The 18229-nt window shown below is 39.4% G+C and overlaps 2 pseudogenes; both read left to right on the forward strand.

Moving 5' to 3' along the window:
- Positions 1–3362: 3362 nt before the first annotated feature.
- On the forward strand, positions 3363–4192 carry LOC101594628 (annotated as a pseudogene).
- Positions 4193–4543: 351 nt separating this feature from the next.
- LOC101594336 overlaps positions 4544–18229 on the forward strand; it is a 31897-nt pseudogene continuing 18211 nt past the window's right edge.

Genomic DNA, 18229 nt, shown 5'->3' on the forward strand with positions numbered 1-18229 from the left:
CATACTTCATGAACCCCAGGGAGAACTCAAGCACTTTGCTTATCTTCAGATTGGAATTCTGGGTACACTCTCACACCTTAGGGCTGTATCCTAGGATCTGCACACAATGTCACCAAGTTACAAGCTTTAATAAAACTCCAGAATCTATTGGGCAACATCCACTCAAACTATCATATTCTGCCTCAGACTCTCAATAGATTCATAACCATCTCATACCGTGTTTAGTCCAAATTCAAATGTCCCCATGGTCTTTACCAACTCAAGATAGTTCTAAAGTCCCAAGTCTCATCTGATATTTAAGATAGTATCTTAGCTGTGAGTCTTGTAAAATCAAACAAGTTATATAATTTCAACATATAAAGGCACAGAGCAAACATTTTCAACTACTAAAAGGCATAGCAAGGAGAGACTTGAACAATGTGAACTCAATAACCATCAAGCAAACACCAAACATCTGTAGTTTAAGTATGATATCATGACCAGTGACTGACAGTCTGGATTTTGTAATTCTCCTCTTCCAGCTAGGCTTAATAGCCATGAAAAACTTCCATACCAGGCCAACAGTGCTCCATGGTAGCCTTTGCACATTTCTGGTATATCCAAAACGTCTTTGAATCTCCATACAAACCTCTTCATCAGGGTCATCATGCCCTGCCTATATGCTGCATCTTAGCAGCAGTTCCTGGCATCATGTGTACTTCATGATCACTCCATGTATTTTTCATGCTTCTGAAACCAATAATGGGTTGCAGAACATAGCCATATTCTTAATTCAGGCACCAAATAAATCATGACCTTGAAGAGCAGTTTCCTTCCTTTCAATCAACTCCTTTCAAAAGAGTTTGCATTCCTACCATTTAGTCTTTCTGGGGTAGAATCACCTTAGGCATTCTCCACATTCTTCTCATGGAAAACATTTGAGATATTGTCCTTGAGATTGTTAATGTTAATGTTATTGCTAATGTGTTTGAAGATAGCAGCTTCAGTAACCTGAAACCAGACTCTGTGCCAGTAAATTTTAAACTTGCTTGAATGTCTCCAGCTTTAAATCTTATAACTTTCAGTTTCATATCCTTAATCAAACACATCAGTCCATTACAAATTTAACCCTGATCAAACTCTCTGGGCTTGGTCGGCCAAACACAGCCAGCCCTTATGCCAGTACCCAAGTTCCAATAAAGTTCTCTGCAATCTTTCCTTTCTCTTAGAAAGTTTATAAGCAAAGCCTCCAAATGCAATTCTCTCTGCACTCAGCATTTTCAAACTCTCACAAAATTAGTCCATAAAACTTTGCCTACCACTCTAGAAGGGATTTTTCATTTGCAAGTACCAAGTCCATGCCCATTTTTGCAAAACAAAATTTCCAAAAGACCAAAATCCACATGGTCATATTCATTGCAGAGCCACACCCCCCATACTCAGGTACCAATTCTACTATAGTCAGCCTCATATTACTGGGATGAACTTCCAAGCCAGGAATGGTTGTGGAGGAGGGAATTTATTGAAGTTTAGAGATAGAGAAGTTCCCTAATGGCAAAAGAAGCTGACCAATTTCACAAGTCCATACAGAGAGAAAAACCAGATGCCAGCAACACAAGAAAGTATACTTAAGGAAAGGCAGAATTCAAATACTTTGCATATCTTTTCAGTGGAGTTCTGGGTATGCTCCCATACCTTAGGGGTAGACCATAGGATCTGCCCATAGTTTTAAGCTTCAATAAAATTCCTGAATCTAGGGTTGGAAGAATGGCTTAGTCGTTAAGGTGTTTGCCTGCAAAGCCAAAGGACCAGGTTCAATTCCTCAGGGCCCATGTTAGCCAGATGCACAAGGAGAGCACGTGTCTGGTGTGTGTTTGCAGTGGCTGGAGGCCCTGGTATGCCCATTCTCTCTCAATGTCTCTGCCTCTCTCTCTCTCTCCCCCTCTTTCTCTGTCAAATAAATAACTAAATAAAAATAAAATATTTTAAAATTCCTTAATCTATTATGGGACATCCTTCAAACTACCACATGCATAGTGTCTCAAGGTTAAGATGTTAATGATGGGCCAGACTTACTTGGTTGGAATTAATCTGTTTTTTTTTTTTTCTTTTTTGTTTTGAATGGCTATCTCTTCAAAGAAGATACAAACTGAACAATAAGCACACAAGAAGATGCATCACTATCAGTGTAGAAATACCCATCAAGACAGCAATAATAAAGTCACTGAACAAAATGACCAGCAACTAGTATTGGGGAGGATATGAAGAAATTAGAAGCCCCATAGCATTACTCATCAATGATGAAAAGATGTGATGGTAGTAATAAGTTACTAGTTCTTCAAAAAAGTTTTTTAAAAGGATGGTTACATGTCCTAACACTTTGGATCCTAGAGCTATACCCAGTGTCATGGCTGTTTATTGTCAACTTGGCCAGATTAGGAATGGAGAGACCCACCTCTTAGGCCAAACTTTGAGGGTGTTTCCAGACAAGATTAACTGAACAAGGAAGTCCCTCCTCTAGAATGAACAGCCCTTCCACTGGGGAACTGTATATAAAGAATCTCCAGGAAAGCTGGAGAGATGGCATAGCCAATAAGGCACTTGCCAACAAAGCCAAAGTTCCCAGGTTTGAGTCCCCAGGACCCATGAAAGCAAGGTGCACAAGGTGAGGTGGTGCACGCTTCTGGAGTTCTTTTGCAGCTGCTGAATGCCCTGGTGTGCCGGGTCTCTCTATCTGCTTCTCTCTCTCTCTCTCAAATGAATAAAAATTAATAATATATATATATTTTTAAAGAAACTCCAGGAGATGCCAGGGATTTTCTTCTTTTGTCCTGCTGCCTGTACTAGGGCCTGCTATTTGCCTGGCTTCCCTGTGGCATGAGTGGCTTCTTGGTTTTCCTGAAACAAGCTTGTGTCTAGCCTCTTGGTCTGATTGGCTATTGAGTCCTATGACTCTTCTGCCTGCCTCTGTCCTTGCGAAAGTGAGGGGATGCAGGATTCAATTTTCCAGCATGTGGCAATTGTGGTTGGACTGCTCAGCCTGTATCTGTGAAATGATTTAATAAATGTCCCTTAAAAAAATATTCATCCTATCATTCTGTTTCTCTAGAGAACTCTGACTAATACTTCCAGGAACACTGAGTGTACATATGTTCAAACCAAGACGCATCCAGGAACGGTCCTAACAAAGCTATTTGTGATAGCTACAAAGTAGAAACAACTTCACCTATCAATAAGGTAAACTGATGACTAGATAAATCAGCTGTGGTACCGTGCGCTGGAATACTGTTAAGCTACAAAAATTAATGAGGGGTCTTTCCACACTACCCATGTAGGGGCATTGTTCCTGATTCCCAATGTAACTTTAAGGGGAAGCTATCACAATGTCCTGAGCCCTAGATATCCTGCAAACAAAGGAGGATGTCCTCAAAGTCCTTGCAGCGGGAACCCACTTAGGTGGCACCGGCCTTGATTTCCAGATGGAGCAGTCCATCCACAAGAGGAAGAGTGATGGCCTCTCCAGCATCAATCTGAAGAGGGCCTGAGAAAGGCTTTTGCTGGCAGCTCTCCCCATCGTTGCCAACGAGACCCGCGCTAATGCCAGCGTCATCTCCTCCAGGAACCCAGGCCAGCGCCCCGCGCCACGGGAGGCACTCCCATCACTGGCCCCTTCACCCCTGGGACCTTCACGGACCAGATCCGGACAGCCTTCTGGAAACTTCGTCTTCTGGTGGTGACTGACTCCCGGGCTGACCACCAGCCTCTCACGGAGGTGTCCTACATCAACCTGCCTACCACTGCTCTGTGTAACCCCGACCCTCCTCTGCGCTGTGCGGACATTGCCATCCCACGTGACAAGGGAACTCCCTCAGTGGGTCTCACGTGCTGGATGCTGTCCTGGGAGGTCCTGCGCATGCGTGGCACCAACCCAGTGAGCACCCCTGGGAGGTCATGCTGGATCTGTACTTCTGCAGAGACCCTCAGGAGATCAAGGAGGAGGAGCAGGCCACCGCTGAGGAGGTCGTGACCATGGAGGAGTTCCAGGGAGAATGGACCGTTCCCACTCCCGAGTTCACTGCTGCCCAGCCTGAGGTGGCAGACTGGTGGAGGGTGCTCATGTGCCCTCTGTGCCTATCCAGCAGTTCCTGACTGGAATGCCAAGACGGCCTTTCAAGACTGGTCTGCAGCTCCAGCAGCTCAGGTCATTCAGTAGGTGGAGAATCCCCAGAATGGGTCCTAAGCTGTTCTGTAGACTCGAGAAAGGTGGAAGTAAACAGTTTATAATCATCATCATCATCATCATCATCATAATGGCCTGAAGAGTTGGCTTGGTGGTTGGGATGCTTGCCTGCAAAGCCAAAGAACCCCGGTTCAATTCCCCAGGATCCATGTGGGCCAGATGCACAGGGTGGCGCATGTATCCGGAGTTCCTTTGCAGTGGCTGGAGGCCCTATTTCTCTCTACCTGGCTTTCTCTCTCTCAAATAAATAAATAAACAAAAATGTTTTTGTTTTTAATTAATGAGGTACTAATACATGCTATCTCATGGAAGAACCTTGAGAGCATGGAAGCGAATTATGTAATGTGCATTTGCAGTCCACTTGCACACACTCCACAGAAGAGGCAAATGAAGAGTTGCAAAACAGCCCAGAGGGTAGGAGCTCTTAATGAGTATGATGATGAAAAACAGAGAATAGAATCCCATTGAGCTGAACATTAGGAATTGATGAATTTCATAGCGTGTGAATTACATCATAAAAACAAATCTTTAGTCTGGTGTAATGGCGCAAGTCTTTAATCCCAGCACTAGGGAGGCAGAGGTAGGAGGATCATGGTGAGTTCAAGGCCACCCTGAGGGGGCAAAAAACAAAACTCTTTAGTTAAATCCAAGTGTATTTTTACAATATACTGAAAAATCTTAACTGTGTAGCAAGCCTCTGCATCCTAGCCTGTGAAGAGTTCCCATAAGCAGGGAGACCTCAGGGGAACTGCAAAGTCAGATGTGGTACAAGTCATCCCTTCTGATCTCTCACGAAAGCTTAAAAGTTTTTAAATTTAACATCTATTCTAGTAACGGAGGCAGGAAAGGTATCAGATTCTGGACTTGCATGATGGTGCCCATTTTGCAGGCTTTAGTTGATAATTTAGTTAGATAATTGGGTGGTAAAACATACTCACAATTTTTATTAACTATTCTCTTTTCATCAAATACTTCACTAAGGCAATGTATAAAGCATTGCTAAATGAATGTAGATATACACATGTGTACATACATACTTTAGATGAGATCTCTCCAGGTGTTGACATCTATTTAGTCATGGGGGTATAGTGTTTACAACATGTCACCATGGTAGAAACTTTGTTAGAAATATGGCAAGAGTGGGTATCAAGGTCACTGAAAAATCAAGATGGTGCTGAGCTGCAAACCATCTCCTTGTAGACCAGCCAACTAAAAGCTGCACTATATGCAGCCCTATGGGAGACAGAAGTCATCAGCAGTGAGAATAGTGGACACTGGAAGCCTCAAGTTTGTCCAGACAGGCCAAATGTCCAAACGAGTGCAATAGTGGCATGTCTGCACTGAGGGAAACCAACTGCTCTCTAAATGGACTGGAGGCCCACTCTTTGGTGAGAGAATACATGCCTGGTACTGAAAACCTAATCAAAAGCCTATGGCAGGGAAGCTCATGTGCCTTATGCATATATTATTCTCACCAGACTGTCCTGAAAACACTACACTTAATATTCATATATTAATGCTACTCTCACTTTTGTTTAGAAAAGCTTCTCTTTTCAGCTGGTGATTACTACTGGGATGACCCAGAAGGTAACATTGTGCTGAGAAAAAGTGACAGAGGGTCCAGCACTGAAACATCTTTATCACACCCTCCAATGCTCAAGGTCCATTGTGGAAGAGGTGGCAGAATAAATGTAAGAACCAAAGGAAGGGTACCACTACTTACAATGCAACTGTCCAGATTGAAATTGGCCTTGATATCCATGACCTCGCAGTGCCTAGCAATACCTTTGCAAGACCCTCATAATAGGAGAAAAAGATGACGACATCAAAATAAAAGGGAGACAAATGGAGAAAGGGAGGGGATATGATGGAGAGCAAAGTTGTGAAGGGAAAAGTGGGGGAGGGGAGGGAAATATCATGGTTTATTGTCTGGAAGTATAGAAGTTGTCAATAAAAAAAAAAAATTAAAGAAATACGGCAGGAGAAAGAAAATGGAAGGTGGAATTTTGGGCCTGACACATCTCAGTGGTGGAGAGCGAGGCTCCAGGACTCTGGATCTTGAAAGATCACAGAGGAAAAGGTGTTGAAAGCATGGTCTTCAGGAAGCACTGCTTGGAGACAGGGCCTTGAAGAGCTACCACCTAGTCAGAGACCTTTAGGTTACTGAGCACATTTCCATCAAGGCTGCAGGGAGACCCTGATCCCTCCAAGCCTTTGTTTCTAGGCAATAATTGAAGTGTTGCTTGAGATGTGCTTAACATATCCACAAACTTAAAAAAAAAAAAAAAAAAGCTGGGTATGGGGAGCACACCTTTAATCCCAGCACTTGGGAGGCAGAGGTAGGAGGGTCGATCGCCATGAGTTCGAGACCACCCTGAGACTACACAGTGAATTCCAGGTTAGCCTGTGCTAGAGTGAGACCCAACCTGGAAAAACCAACAGCAGCAACAACAAAAATCCATGGATTATGTGCTGGAACCTCCAAAACTGGAGCCATAATAAACCCTTTCTCTCTGTGACAGACAGTGGGATTTTTTTTTTTTTTTTTTTTTTTGGTTTTGGTGTTTAGTATGCTGACTAACACAAAGACTTAAATTTATGGGTAGCTGGATATTCATAACCTCTCACCTGTGCACAAGTATCAAGTCCTGAACTTATTACATAAAGAATAAGGAGCCAGGGGTGGTGGTCCAGGCCTTTAATCCCAGCACTCTGGAGGCAGAAGTAGGAGGATAACCGCGAGTTAAAGGCCACCTTGAGAAGTGAATTACAGGTCAGCATGGGCTAGAGTGAGACGCTACCTCGACAAACTTAGAAAAACTTAAAAAAAATAAAAGAGATAATAATGAAAAGCTCATAAAAACAAAGTAAAATGGTAGTTACCAGAGGCTGGATGCTAGAAAGATGGCTAATTTTGGTATGATTAAATGAATTTGCTTGGGTGCAGTGGCCCATGTCTGTAACCACAGCACTCAGGGAGCTGAGGCAGAGAGAGAACAGATTTAAGTCCAACTTGGGTTGCAGAATAAGATTTTGTCTCAAAAAACTAAAAAAAAAAAGAAAAAAAAGAAAGAAAAAGGCGCTCGCGGGTGGGGGGGGGGCGGGTAGGGAAGGATCGCAGGACATCCCAGAGGCGGGGTTGCCTGCCTCCGACACGCCCAGTCCCCCCCCCCACTCCGTTCCCCCCAGAGCGCCCATCCGTTGCCCAGTCCCAGCGGAGACCTAGGAGATCCTCCACAACCACAGGAAGCCTGGGCTGTCCAAGTTCTACCACCCTTACAGTGTAGATACGCAGCAGCAAATCCTTAGGGAGACTTTCCACTTGGTGTCTAAGAGAGAGGAAAATGTTTGTAATTTCCTAGTAGGATTTCGATAGTCTTAAACTGTGTATCTTACTGTGATCTATGGAGTGAAATCTTATTGGAGGATCTGACAACAAATTGATTAATAAGACATTATGCAACACTATATTTTGTCGTTTGTGTGGCTTTCTCAGAAAGTGAACTTGGCATTTTAGATCTAATTCTAGTGTTTGTGGAAACATTAGACAAGTGTTTTGAAAATGTGAACTGGATTTAATATTCCATGTAGACAAGGTTCACAATAGTCTTGCAGAAATGGTGATAGGGAATGGTCTTGGAGACCAACATGTATGAGACCGTTATACAGACTGATGCACAGAATAAGCTGGAGAAATCTGAGGCTGGCTTAGCAGGAGCTCCAGCCCCTGCTGTACCAACCCTAAAGAATATGAATCTTCCTGAGATCCCAAGAAATATTAACATTGGTGACATCAGTATAAAAGTGCCAAACCTGCCCTTTTTAAAACAAAATGTTAAACAGGCTGCTCCAAGGTAAAATCCAGGGGGGAGTCATCTAAGTTTACTCTGCAGTTGTTTACCAAAAATAAGAGTCTTAACTTTGCTCTTGGACTTAAGTCAAGGTACTATAGAAGTTGTATAAAGTTAGTATGGAAGTTCAATGTTACTTTTCTTGCTCAATGGTTTTAAAGAAACTGAATAGTTCCACTCTGATCCCCCTTTTTTCTGATCCCCCCTTTTTCTAAACTGCATTACTGTGCTCACATAAAGGCATGCCTCTATATATTGGCTATCATAGGATTTTCAACAGTGAGATATTTCTTTAATTATGCACAACCCAAAATGTTGGTGTTTTGTATGGATCACAAGAGCAGCATTCTTAAATTCTTTCTGCTGTTTGTTGCAATTGTTATTTAAAAATCCAAGTATATATTGCATGAAAATATTAAATAAGCTCCAAGGTAACTGGACTCTAAAGGACTTTTCAGTTTTGCCTGGTATATACTTTAGCAATAATATTTTTACAACCTTCTGACTCAACAAAGTAAATAAAAGTATATTTTATCACCAAAAAGAAACTAAAACAAAGTTCAAGAAAATTATTATTCAACAAAATTACTATAGTTAATAACAGTAAGTCCGCATATTTTAAGTGTTCTCATAACACACAAAATGATAATTATGATGAGATAACACATACACCAAATATCTCATTTTAGTCACTTCACAGTGTATATACACATGAAAACGTTATGTTTTATATAATTAATCAATGCAATTTATGCTTGGCAACTCAAATAAAGATATTGTTAATTGAGGAAGTTATTTGACCTAGTTAATATAACATTATATTATAGTCAATAAACATAAAATATATATTAAAGGCATTAAACAAAGACAATAAGATATTTATTTTAATTGGCATGGTAAATCCATTATTGGTATTCATAAAAAGAGAAAGAAAAAAAATAGTGAATCCGGGTCAGAAAATAGTATTACATTTTTAAAATTTTAGTGAGTTTAGAAGGTAAATAACTTGTTACTTATGATTTTACACTCATTTCACTTTTTGGAAATTTAGGAGAATTTTAAAGGCACTATGACAAGACAGGTACTCAGTCTTGATGCTCTCATTTCAATATAAAACTTGAAACTGTGACATGACTGGAGGAAAAAGTAGGGAGAACACTCTAGGAGTTAGGCATAGGGAAACTTTCTAAGTAAGACTCCCATAGTCCAAGCAATCAGACAACCTTCAACCACTGAGATCCCGTGAAACTACAAAGCTGTTATGCAGCTAAGCAAACTGTCATCAGAGTCAACAGGCAACTTGCAGAATGGGAGAAAATCTCTAGCTACATTTGACATAAGATTAATATCTATAATATACAATGAACTCAAAAACTAAGCAATACTAAGGACAATTGGTGAAACAAGCAAGGGTGATGTTTTCCTGTGAACCAGATACCATCACAAAGGGAAGGAGACCAACGCAGAGAAAAATCAACTCCTACCAAATCAGAGAGCCAGAGCCTCAGAGGCCCCCAACACCTCAGCACTGAAGCAGACCAAAAATGAACCCAACATGGCTCAGGGAAATTTAGCGGAAGAGGGGGCGGAAAGAATGTCAGAGTCACATGTTGGGTCATGATTTGCAGAGACATTTAGCATACCAATAACTGGGGACTAACTCCACAATGCACGACCCATTTACATCAACAAGGAGGGTCTAATGGGAGGGGGTAGATCATAGATGAGCCTAAACAATGGTACCAAACTTCCTGTATTTGATGAAAAGAAAACTAATAAATCAAATTAAAAAAAATTAATCAGCCCATCAAAAAATGGGACAGGGAACTCAGTAAAATTCTCAAAGGAAGAAATTCAAATGTCTAATAAACATCTTAAAAAGTGCAACCTCTTACACCACCAGGGAAATGCAAATTAAAACAACTTTGAGATTCCATCTCACTATGGTCAGAATGGCTGTAATTGAAAAATCACTTGACAACAAATAACGCTGGTGAGGGTGTGGGGAAAGAGGAACCCTCATTTACTGTTGGTGGGACTGTAAACATGTAGAGCCACTATAGAAATCAGTATGTAGATTTCTAAAAATTGTAAAATAAATCTACCATTTGACCTATCTACGCCACTCATGGCCAGGCCCCCTAAAGACTGTAGTCTTTACTATAGAGATACTTGTTTTGCCACATTTGTTGCTTCTGTATTCATAATATCTAGGAAATAGGATCAGGCCAGATGCCCAACTGATGAATGTATAATGAAAATGTGGCATATATACACGATGGAGCTCTATTCAGTGGTATGGAAAAAAGAAATTATGACATTTTCAGGAAAATGATGTATCTGGAAAGCAAGGTAACCCATGATCAGAAGGACAAACACCTCATGTTCTCTCTCGCTCTCTCTCTCTCTCAATCATAGACGAGTTCTAACTTGGGGTAGTTTTATTTGTTTAAAAGCTGTAGTATCAGTAGTACTGGTTAGGTAACTAGAATAGAAGCAAGAAGGGATTAAAAGAGGTTGTAAAGCCAGCCAGGTGTGGCAGCACACGCCTTTAATCCCAGCACTTGGGAGGCAGAGGTAGGTGGATCTCTGAGAGTTCAAGGCCATCCTGAGAATACAGAGTGAATTCCAGGTCAGTCTGAGCTAGAGCAAGGCCCTACCCTGAAAAACAAAACAAAACAAAAGATGGTATAGTAGATAGGAAAATGGATAGATAGAATGCAGGGATATAAAGGTACACAAAACAAATTTAATCAGAGAACAGTTGGTTACCTCCATATCAGTCATGTCACTATTTCAGTAGTGAGTACATCTTACCTGATTCATCAGTTGTGTAGTTTGCGATGTCCACTGCTGGTTAAGAGTATTGGTGATTAACGCCCCCCGCCCCCCCACAAACAGCCTGCATGACACTTTCCAGCACTGTGATGCAGGCCAGCAGTGGGGAGTCTTTTAGCTCAGGATCAGCATGATCTCTCAATATCCTACAATTGATACATAGACACCTACAATAATAGGATTTTATCATCTAGTTCTGTTCGCCAACAAAATGCATTGGCAAAAGCCTGTAATGTTTTTTAATTTTTTAAATTTCTTTTATTTTTGTACTCAGTGAATACAGGCAAGTTGGTACCATTGTTAGCCTCCTCCCTGTACCCCTCCCTCCACAGGGACCCTCCTTGTTGAGGTATGTGGGTGGTGCATTGTGGTGTTAGCCTTTCATTTTGGGTAGGAGGAAATGTCTCTGCATGTCATGACCCAATGTGTGGCTCTAAAAATCTTTCCACTCATTCTTTGGTAAATTTCCCTGAGTCATGTTGGGTTCACTTCAAGTCTGCTTCAGTGTTGAGATGGGTTCAGTGGCCTGCTTGACCAACAACTGACAAGAGGCATTTCATGCTTGGCACTGGGATCTGCCTATGTTTTTTGCGAGTAACATTTTCTACCCATGTACTTCTTTTTTTGCAAATTATATTTTTAATTTATTCTCATTTTTGATGACTAATTTAACGAATTCAGTGTCCAATGCTTTCTAATAATTCCTGAGATAGCAGAGTATATATGTCATATGCACACATGCCATTCATTTTCTGTGGCTTTCAAATTTAATATAACACTAAAGTATTATGAGCCATTCAAAACATATGAGTTATGTGTTATGTCAATGTTTAACTTTTACAGAAACTTATATTGTCTTTTCTTACTAAAAGAAATGTATATCTATTACTAGAAAACATTGTAAAAATTGAAATAAGCAGCAGATAGTCTATAATTCGGTCTCCTAGTAAAAGCCCACAACACTATTAGAACTTCCATGTCTATGCTTCCTCACATATTCCTCAGTATATATTTCTCTCTTAATAAAGTAGGGTTAAATAAAACATTTTATACCATAAAATATATGAGGAAAAACTATCCCTGTTAATATTTCTTTTGTAATTTCATGATGTTCCTTTATATGGATGAACTATAATCTATTTAATTAATCCCCTATTGCTTGACATTTATTTTTTCCAATTTTTCAAAGTGCAAGCATCACAGTGATGAATAAAATTGCAATTAAACCTTCCTACAAATTTTTATATTCAAGGATAAACCCACCAAATTGAAATCAGGGGAGTCAAATAGCATGATTATTTTAAAAGTCTTCAATATATATTACCAACTTACCTTCCCCCACCTCCAGGATATGCTATCATTTATAGTCTCATCCTAATAAGAGTTTTATTTCTCTACATCTTAGCCCACACTCACTGAAATGTTGGGAAGTATTTCTACATATTTAATAGACAAAAATGTCACTTAAATCTATTAAACCTTAAAGCATTTACTTTTGTTATAAGCTGCCGTATATTTTTCAGTTTGTAATTTGTTGGCAAATGAATTTACTTTACTATTTCCTATGTTATCATGCCTAAAAGCTATATACAAATATTACCCAGCCTAAATTTTTTATTGCTACCTCAATATATTTTGGCAATACTTTTATTTTTCTACTTTTTATACAATATTTATTCAGTTGACCTATAACAATAATTAAATAAATAATCTCATAAACAACCTCATTTGTGCTTTATAAAGTTGAAAAATAATTGAATTGCTTTGATAACATGCATTCTGTTCTGTGAAAGCATTCTAATCTGAACAGTCAAACAGCCCTCTGTGGTGATGATATATTTAGCCGGATCCCAGGGAAGCAGAGATGCCTGTTATTATCCAGGAGTTAGGGGCTTATCATCACTTCTTTATGTCTCACTATATATTTTCCTTTCTTCTTCTATACTCATTCCTTTATAGCATATGTGTTTATGTCCCAGTACATTTGCTGTTCAAAAATTGGATTTTCTATAAGTGGAAAGTAGACCTCACATACTATTAGAATGATAAGGCATTCAACCAGGTCTCTGCCCACTCAAGATTATCTACATTGGGCTGGCGGGATGGTTTAGTGGTTAAGGTGTTTGCCTGCAAGCACAAAGGACCCAGGTTCAATTCTCCAGGACCCACCTAAAGCTAGGTGCACCAGTGGCTAGAAGCAGTGGCACACCCATATTCATTCATTCATTCTCTGTCTCCAAAATAAATAATAAAATATTATAGAAAAATAACTTTCATAAAAAAAGAGTATCTACATCATTAAGTAAGGCTTAACTCAATGTTTTCAATTATACTTTAAAATACACCATTTGATGTTTCTGCTGTTTTATGTGCCTGTTTTACTTTTCTGCATACAAAAAAAAAAAAAAGAAAGAAAAGAAAAAAGGAAATAAGTGGTGTGATGAAAGAAAATAATGATAAGCCCCTAACTCTTGGATGCTGAGAGCCATCTCTGCCATCCTGGGGCCTTGCTGGGATACATATTCTGGTGGGCACCTGTGGGGCAGTCTCAGAGTTCACCCTTCTGATTCTTCACTTACTTGGTAAAAAAAGGCACTGCGGTGAAATTTTCCCAATATACTTGTTTTAGTGTACTAATCATCTTCACTAACAAGTATCCCCTGAAAGTTACATGGAAGGCAATGAATGGTCTGTTCTCAACCACATCAACAGAACTTTAGCAGTGCTAAGCAATGAAAATGCTATAGCACACATCAGAGAGACTTGAGCAAGGTCTAAGAGTAGTAAAGACCTGCTCATTATAGACTGTTTCAGTCATAAGTTACACATATTACACAAGAGCTATTCTGATTGGTCAAGAGTTTTTGAAAGGCTGTTCATTTTGAGTCTTTCTCAAACCAATGGTCACCATTGCTGCTGTGATGGACATGGAAAGCTGAATCTGTGTGTGAATTAATTGGTAAATAACATGATTTTATGAGTGAGAATTTCAGGCAAATTAAACTAAAGAAAACTCTAACTGCAAAATTTCCATCTTTTTCCATAGGTATGTAGGCATGTTCACATATGTGTGGGTGTATGTGTGTGGGGGGTAGGGGAGGAGGGTGCTCACCGACTGCAAATTTCTAGTTGCAAGAAATGGAAGATGTTAAAGTCCCAGATGTTTCAATAACTAGCCACTTGTCCTGCATTGCTAGTTGTGAGAGAGTATTTTTAATGGGCTTATAGTTTTAGGGTCAATACTTTTGTAAAACTCATAGCTTGATACAAAACAAACAGACCTTGAGCCTTTTGTTCTTGGGAGGAAATAGCAGGTACCATATTTTGTAAAATACTTATAGTCTAAGTCAAAAGTACTCAAAAACATTTCTGATTCTGCAAATTGTTTGTAATAGAAACCATTTCCTTACTTTTAGCGCTGACAATATAATTTTCATTCCTTTAAGGTTGTTTTTCCTTTGGTTGCTTGTACAATTTTTTTTTACTTTGCATACTGAAATTTCACCACACTGTGTCTAAAGATAGAATTGATTTTCTTGTAGGCTGATAGTAACTCATTCTTCTAGTACATAATGATTCATATTTTCCATCTAGTTTGGAAATTCTTACTGATTTCAAGTATTGCCTCCCCTCAGCCACTCCTTATCAAACTTTTACTAGACATGCATCATCTCCTTTTTCTCTATCCAAAGTCTTTTCACTGTTAACATAGCTCTTGTCCCTTTGTCTTTCTCTGATGCATTGTAGTTAGCCTGAGTTATATTCTCAATTTATTAATTCTTTGTCATATATGGTCTTCATTTAAGTATACTTTGAAAGGAAGAAGTAATGTAGCTCTAGACTTTGTCTAAGCCCTGTATCTGAACACAGAGATTTCTTATGCCACAATCCAGAGCCTTGTCAACCACCATAAAACAATAAAAGTTGTGTGAGGGCTGGAGAGATGGCTTAGCAGTTAAGGCACTTGCTAAAGGATACAGGTTCAGTTCTCCAGGACCCATGTAAGCCATGCTGAAAAGCTGCTGGGGGAAAATGATCAGAAATGTTGTGAGCAAGCAGGGGACACTGCTATATGAAAATAATCAACCTGACAAGATGTACATAGTGGCACATGGCCTAGGTGGGCAACCAATGGCTCTTTCATTGTCTATGAGATCCACTCAGAAGAAAGGACTCATAACTAAAACTAAGAACCAATTCAGAACCCTAGAGACCAAGATAATGGACTCTAATGAGAAGCTTCCACTAGCCTTCATCCAAAAGTGAGGCTACATCCATCAAAATATCTTTAAATTTTTTTGTTCATTTTTATTTATTTATTTGAGAGTGGCAGAGAGAGAAAGAGAGAGAGAGAATGGGTGCGCGAGAGCTTCCAGCCACTGCAAACAAACTCTAGACACGCGCACCCCCTTGTGCATCTGGATAACGTGGGTCCTGGAGAATCCAGCCTCAAACCAGGGTCCTTAGGCTTCACAGGCAAGCACTTAACCACTAAGCCATCTCTCCAGCCCAAAATATCTCTAAATTAACAATGTTTATGCACTTTAATCTACCACGATCTCACTCTCCATTGGACAATCTGCTTTTCTTCTTCATAAAACAGTGAGAATTGAGGACAACCATCATCTATCAATAAGACAAGAACAGATAGCTGACTCCCTGGCAAGAGTTGAACCACCCCTCACACAGTAGCTAGGGCCCAGTTGAAACCACACAGCAACTGGTGATGTGAGCAAGTGTACTGCTTTCACAGCAAGCCTGATAACCTGGGCCAGGGTGATGCAGACAGACACTGGGGATACTCAAAATGCACCAAAGCAGGAATCCAGAAGCTATTTAGAATCCAAAACTAAGGTAGAATTAAAGTACACCTGCCAGTGCTCAAAGAAGTTTGCAGAAGAGGAGGCAGAAAGAATATAAAAGCCACAGGACAGGAAGGAATATCCAGAGACATATCCCTCCCCACAATGACAGACTGCTGCTCTCACAAGTCATAACCTAAAACTCCATGGTGAATACCAGCAATCCCACTAAGTTTGGTCCTCAGTAGAGTATGGAAAGGGAGGAGGGAAATGATGGTGCCAACATATGGTGTGTCCATGCAAAGTTTCTACTTAATTAAAAAAAATGAACAGTTGAGGAATGAGAAAAAAGTTGTGCAGCATTGTTTTATAAAGTTTAACATGTAGTTCATTCAATTCTAAAATGAAAAACAAATGACATGAGGAATATACATTAATAGCTAATGATTTTCAAGAATTTCTGAAAGATGGGTTTGCAGAGATAGCTCAAGGTTAAAGAAGCTTTGTGCCACAAGCTTGCTGACTACAGTGTGGATCCCCAGCACCCATATAACAGACCCCATCGCCCACATAATGGATCCTCAACACCTTCAAAACAGATCTCCAGCATATATAATAGATTCTCAACATACACATAAAGAAGAAGCTGGGCACAAAAGTGGCACTCGTCTGTAATACCAACTTGTATACAGCAAGGAGGGCAGAGTCAAGAGAATCCCAAATCTCCTTTTTTTTTCATCTGTGGCAGGGCCTCATATACCGTCTGACTGGCCTTAAACCCCTGATCCTCTTGCCTCTGTCTCTTGAGTACTGAGACGATAGGCATTCAGTACCATGCTTGACTCGAGTTTCATTCTTATTCATGGCTGAATAAAACTCCACTGTGTGCATGGAACTCATACTTTGTCCACTCATGAACTGAGAAAACATCTATGCTGCTTCCACAATTTGGCTACTGCAACTAGTGCTTTAATAAACATGGATATACATGATCTCTGAGGCATTCAAGTTGGATCCCTTCAGATATATTCCCAGGAGTGGTATTATACAGTAGCTTTATTATAGTTTATTGAGGAATCTTCATATTGATTTTAATAGTGGTTGGGTTGATTTAACATTTCTACCTATGCTGTATAAAGTTTCCATTTTCCATGAATCAATACCAGAATTTGTGATTTGTTTTCTTAATGATAACCATTCTGACTGGGGTGAGCTATCTTAATGTGATAGAGAATAGAATGGTGAAATTTTATAGCTTATATTATAAAGGTACACTTGTATTCCATATTGTAGAAATAAATATGTGTGCACATGTTATAAATAATAGCACACACACAGTATTAACAGCTTAATTGTTCTGAGCTATCTTCCAGCCCAGTGGCCCTGGAGGATTATCAGAATGGTGTGCAGATATTAAGTGATATTAAGTAGACTCCATGTATCAAGAGCAGCCTGAGCCAAGGCATCCAGAGAATGGGGAGTATGAGAAAGGGATGATATGGGCAGAGACATAGACATCATCCTGAATCTCAGAGGTAAATCTACTGTTATTCTGTTGGTTACATGTAACCTCATGCTTCTCTCTTGTAGCTTAAAAGTTGCTTTCCTTTATTCTGCATACTTAGTGTTCAAAGTGCCTCCTGTACTTAGAGGAACATTTCTTTTCATATCTGTGGAAAAAAAAATGTGCTATGATTTTATTGACTATGTTTTCTGTGCCTTTAACTTATATATTTCCCTCTGCTATGCCATGATTCTTAAGGTTATTCTTTTGGTGGAGTCCTAAAGATCTTGCATGTTTTCTTTGTGCTTTCTTAATATATTATCTTTATTGTTTGAATATTTATCTTATTTGCTTATTTATTTTGATTTTTCAAGGTAGGGTCTTACTCTAGCCTAGACTGGCCTAGAATTCACTAGGTAGTCTCAAGCTGGCCTCAATATCACAGTGATCCTCCTATCTCTGCCTCCTGAGTTCTGGGATTAAAAGTGTGTACCACTGTGATTGTACCTTGCCTTTAAACCTTGATGTTCTAACTTCCATTCTACTAGTGAGGTTTTCCACTTAGGTTTTTATTTGAATTATTGGGCTTTTCATTTCCAAATTTTCAATTTAAGTTTTTCATTACTTTTTATTCTTTTAATGAGTTCATGTTTCATATCCCATGTTTCCATCCATTATTTTATTACCTGTTTATTTGTATTCTCTGTTAATTTATTCAGAAATGTATCCATGTTTTCTTTGGTTTTATTGAACATTCTTATAATCATTCTTTTGAATTCTTTGTCTAGGATTTTATTGACTTCTCATCACTGGAATCCTTACTGTGACATTGTTAACATTTATAGTAATCATAGTATCTTTATTTTTCATGTTTCTTGTGTTTCTGCATTGAAATTTGTGCATCTGGGATTAAGCCCATTTTTGGATTTTTAAGCATTTGTATTTATTTATGAGAGAGAGAGAGAGAGAGAGAGAGAGAGAGAGAGAGAGAGAGAGAAGAAGAAGAAGAAGAAGA

Source organism: Jaculus jaculus, chromosome 1, assembly GCF_020740685.1.
Source record: "Jaculus jaculus isolate mJacJac1 chromosome 1, mJacJac1.mat.Y.cur, whole genome shotgun sequence".
Taxonomy (NCBI): Eukaryota; Metazoa; Chordata; class Mammalia; order Rodentia; family Dipodidae; genus Jaculus; species Jaculus jaculus.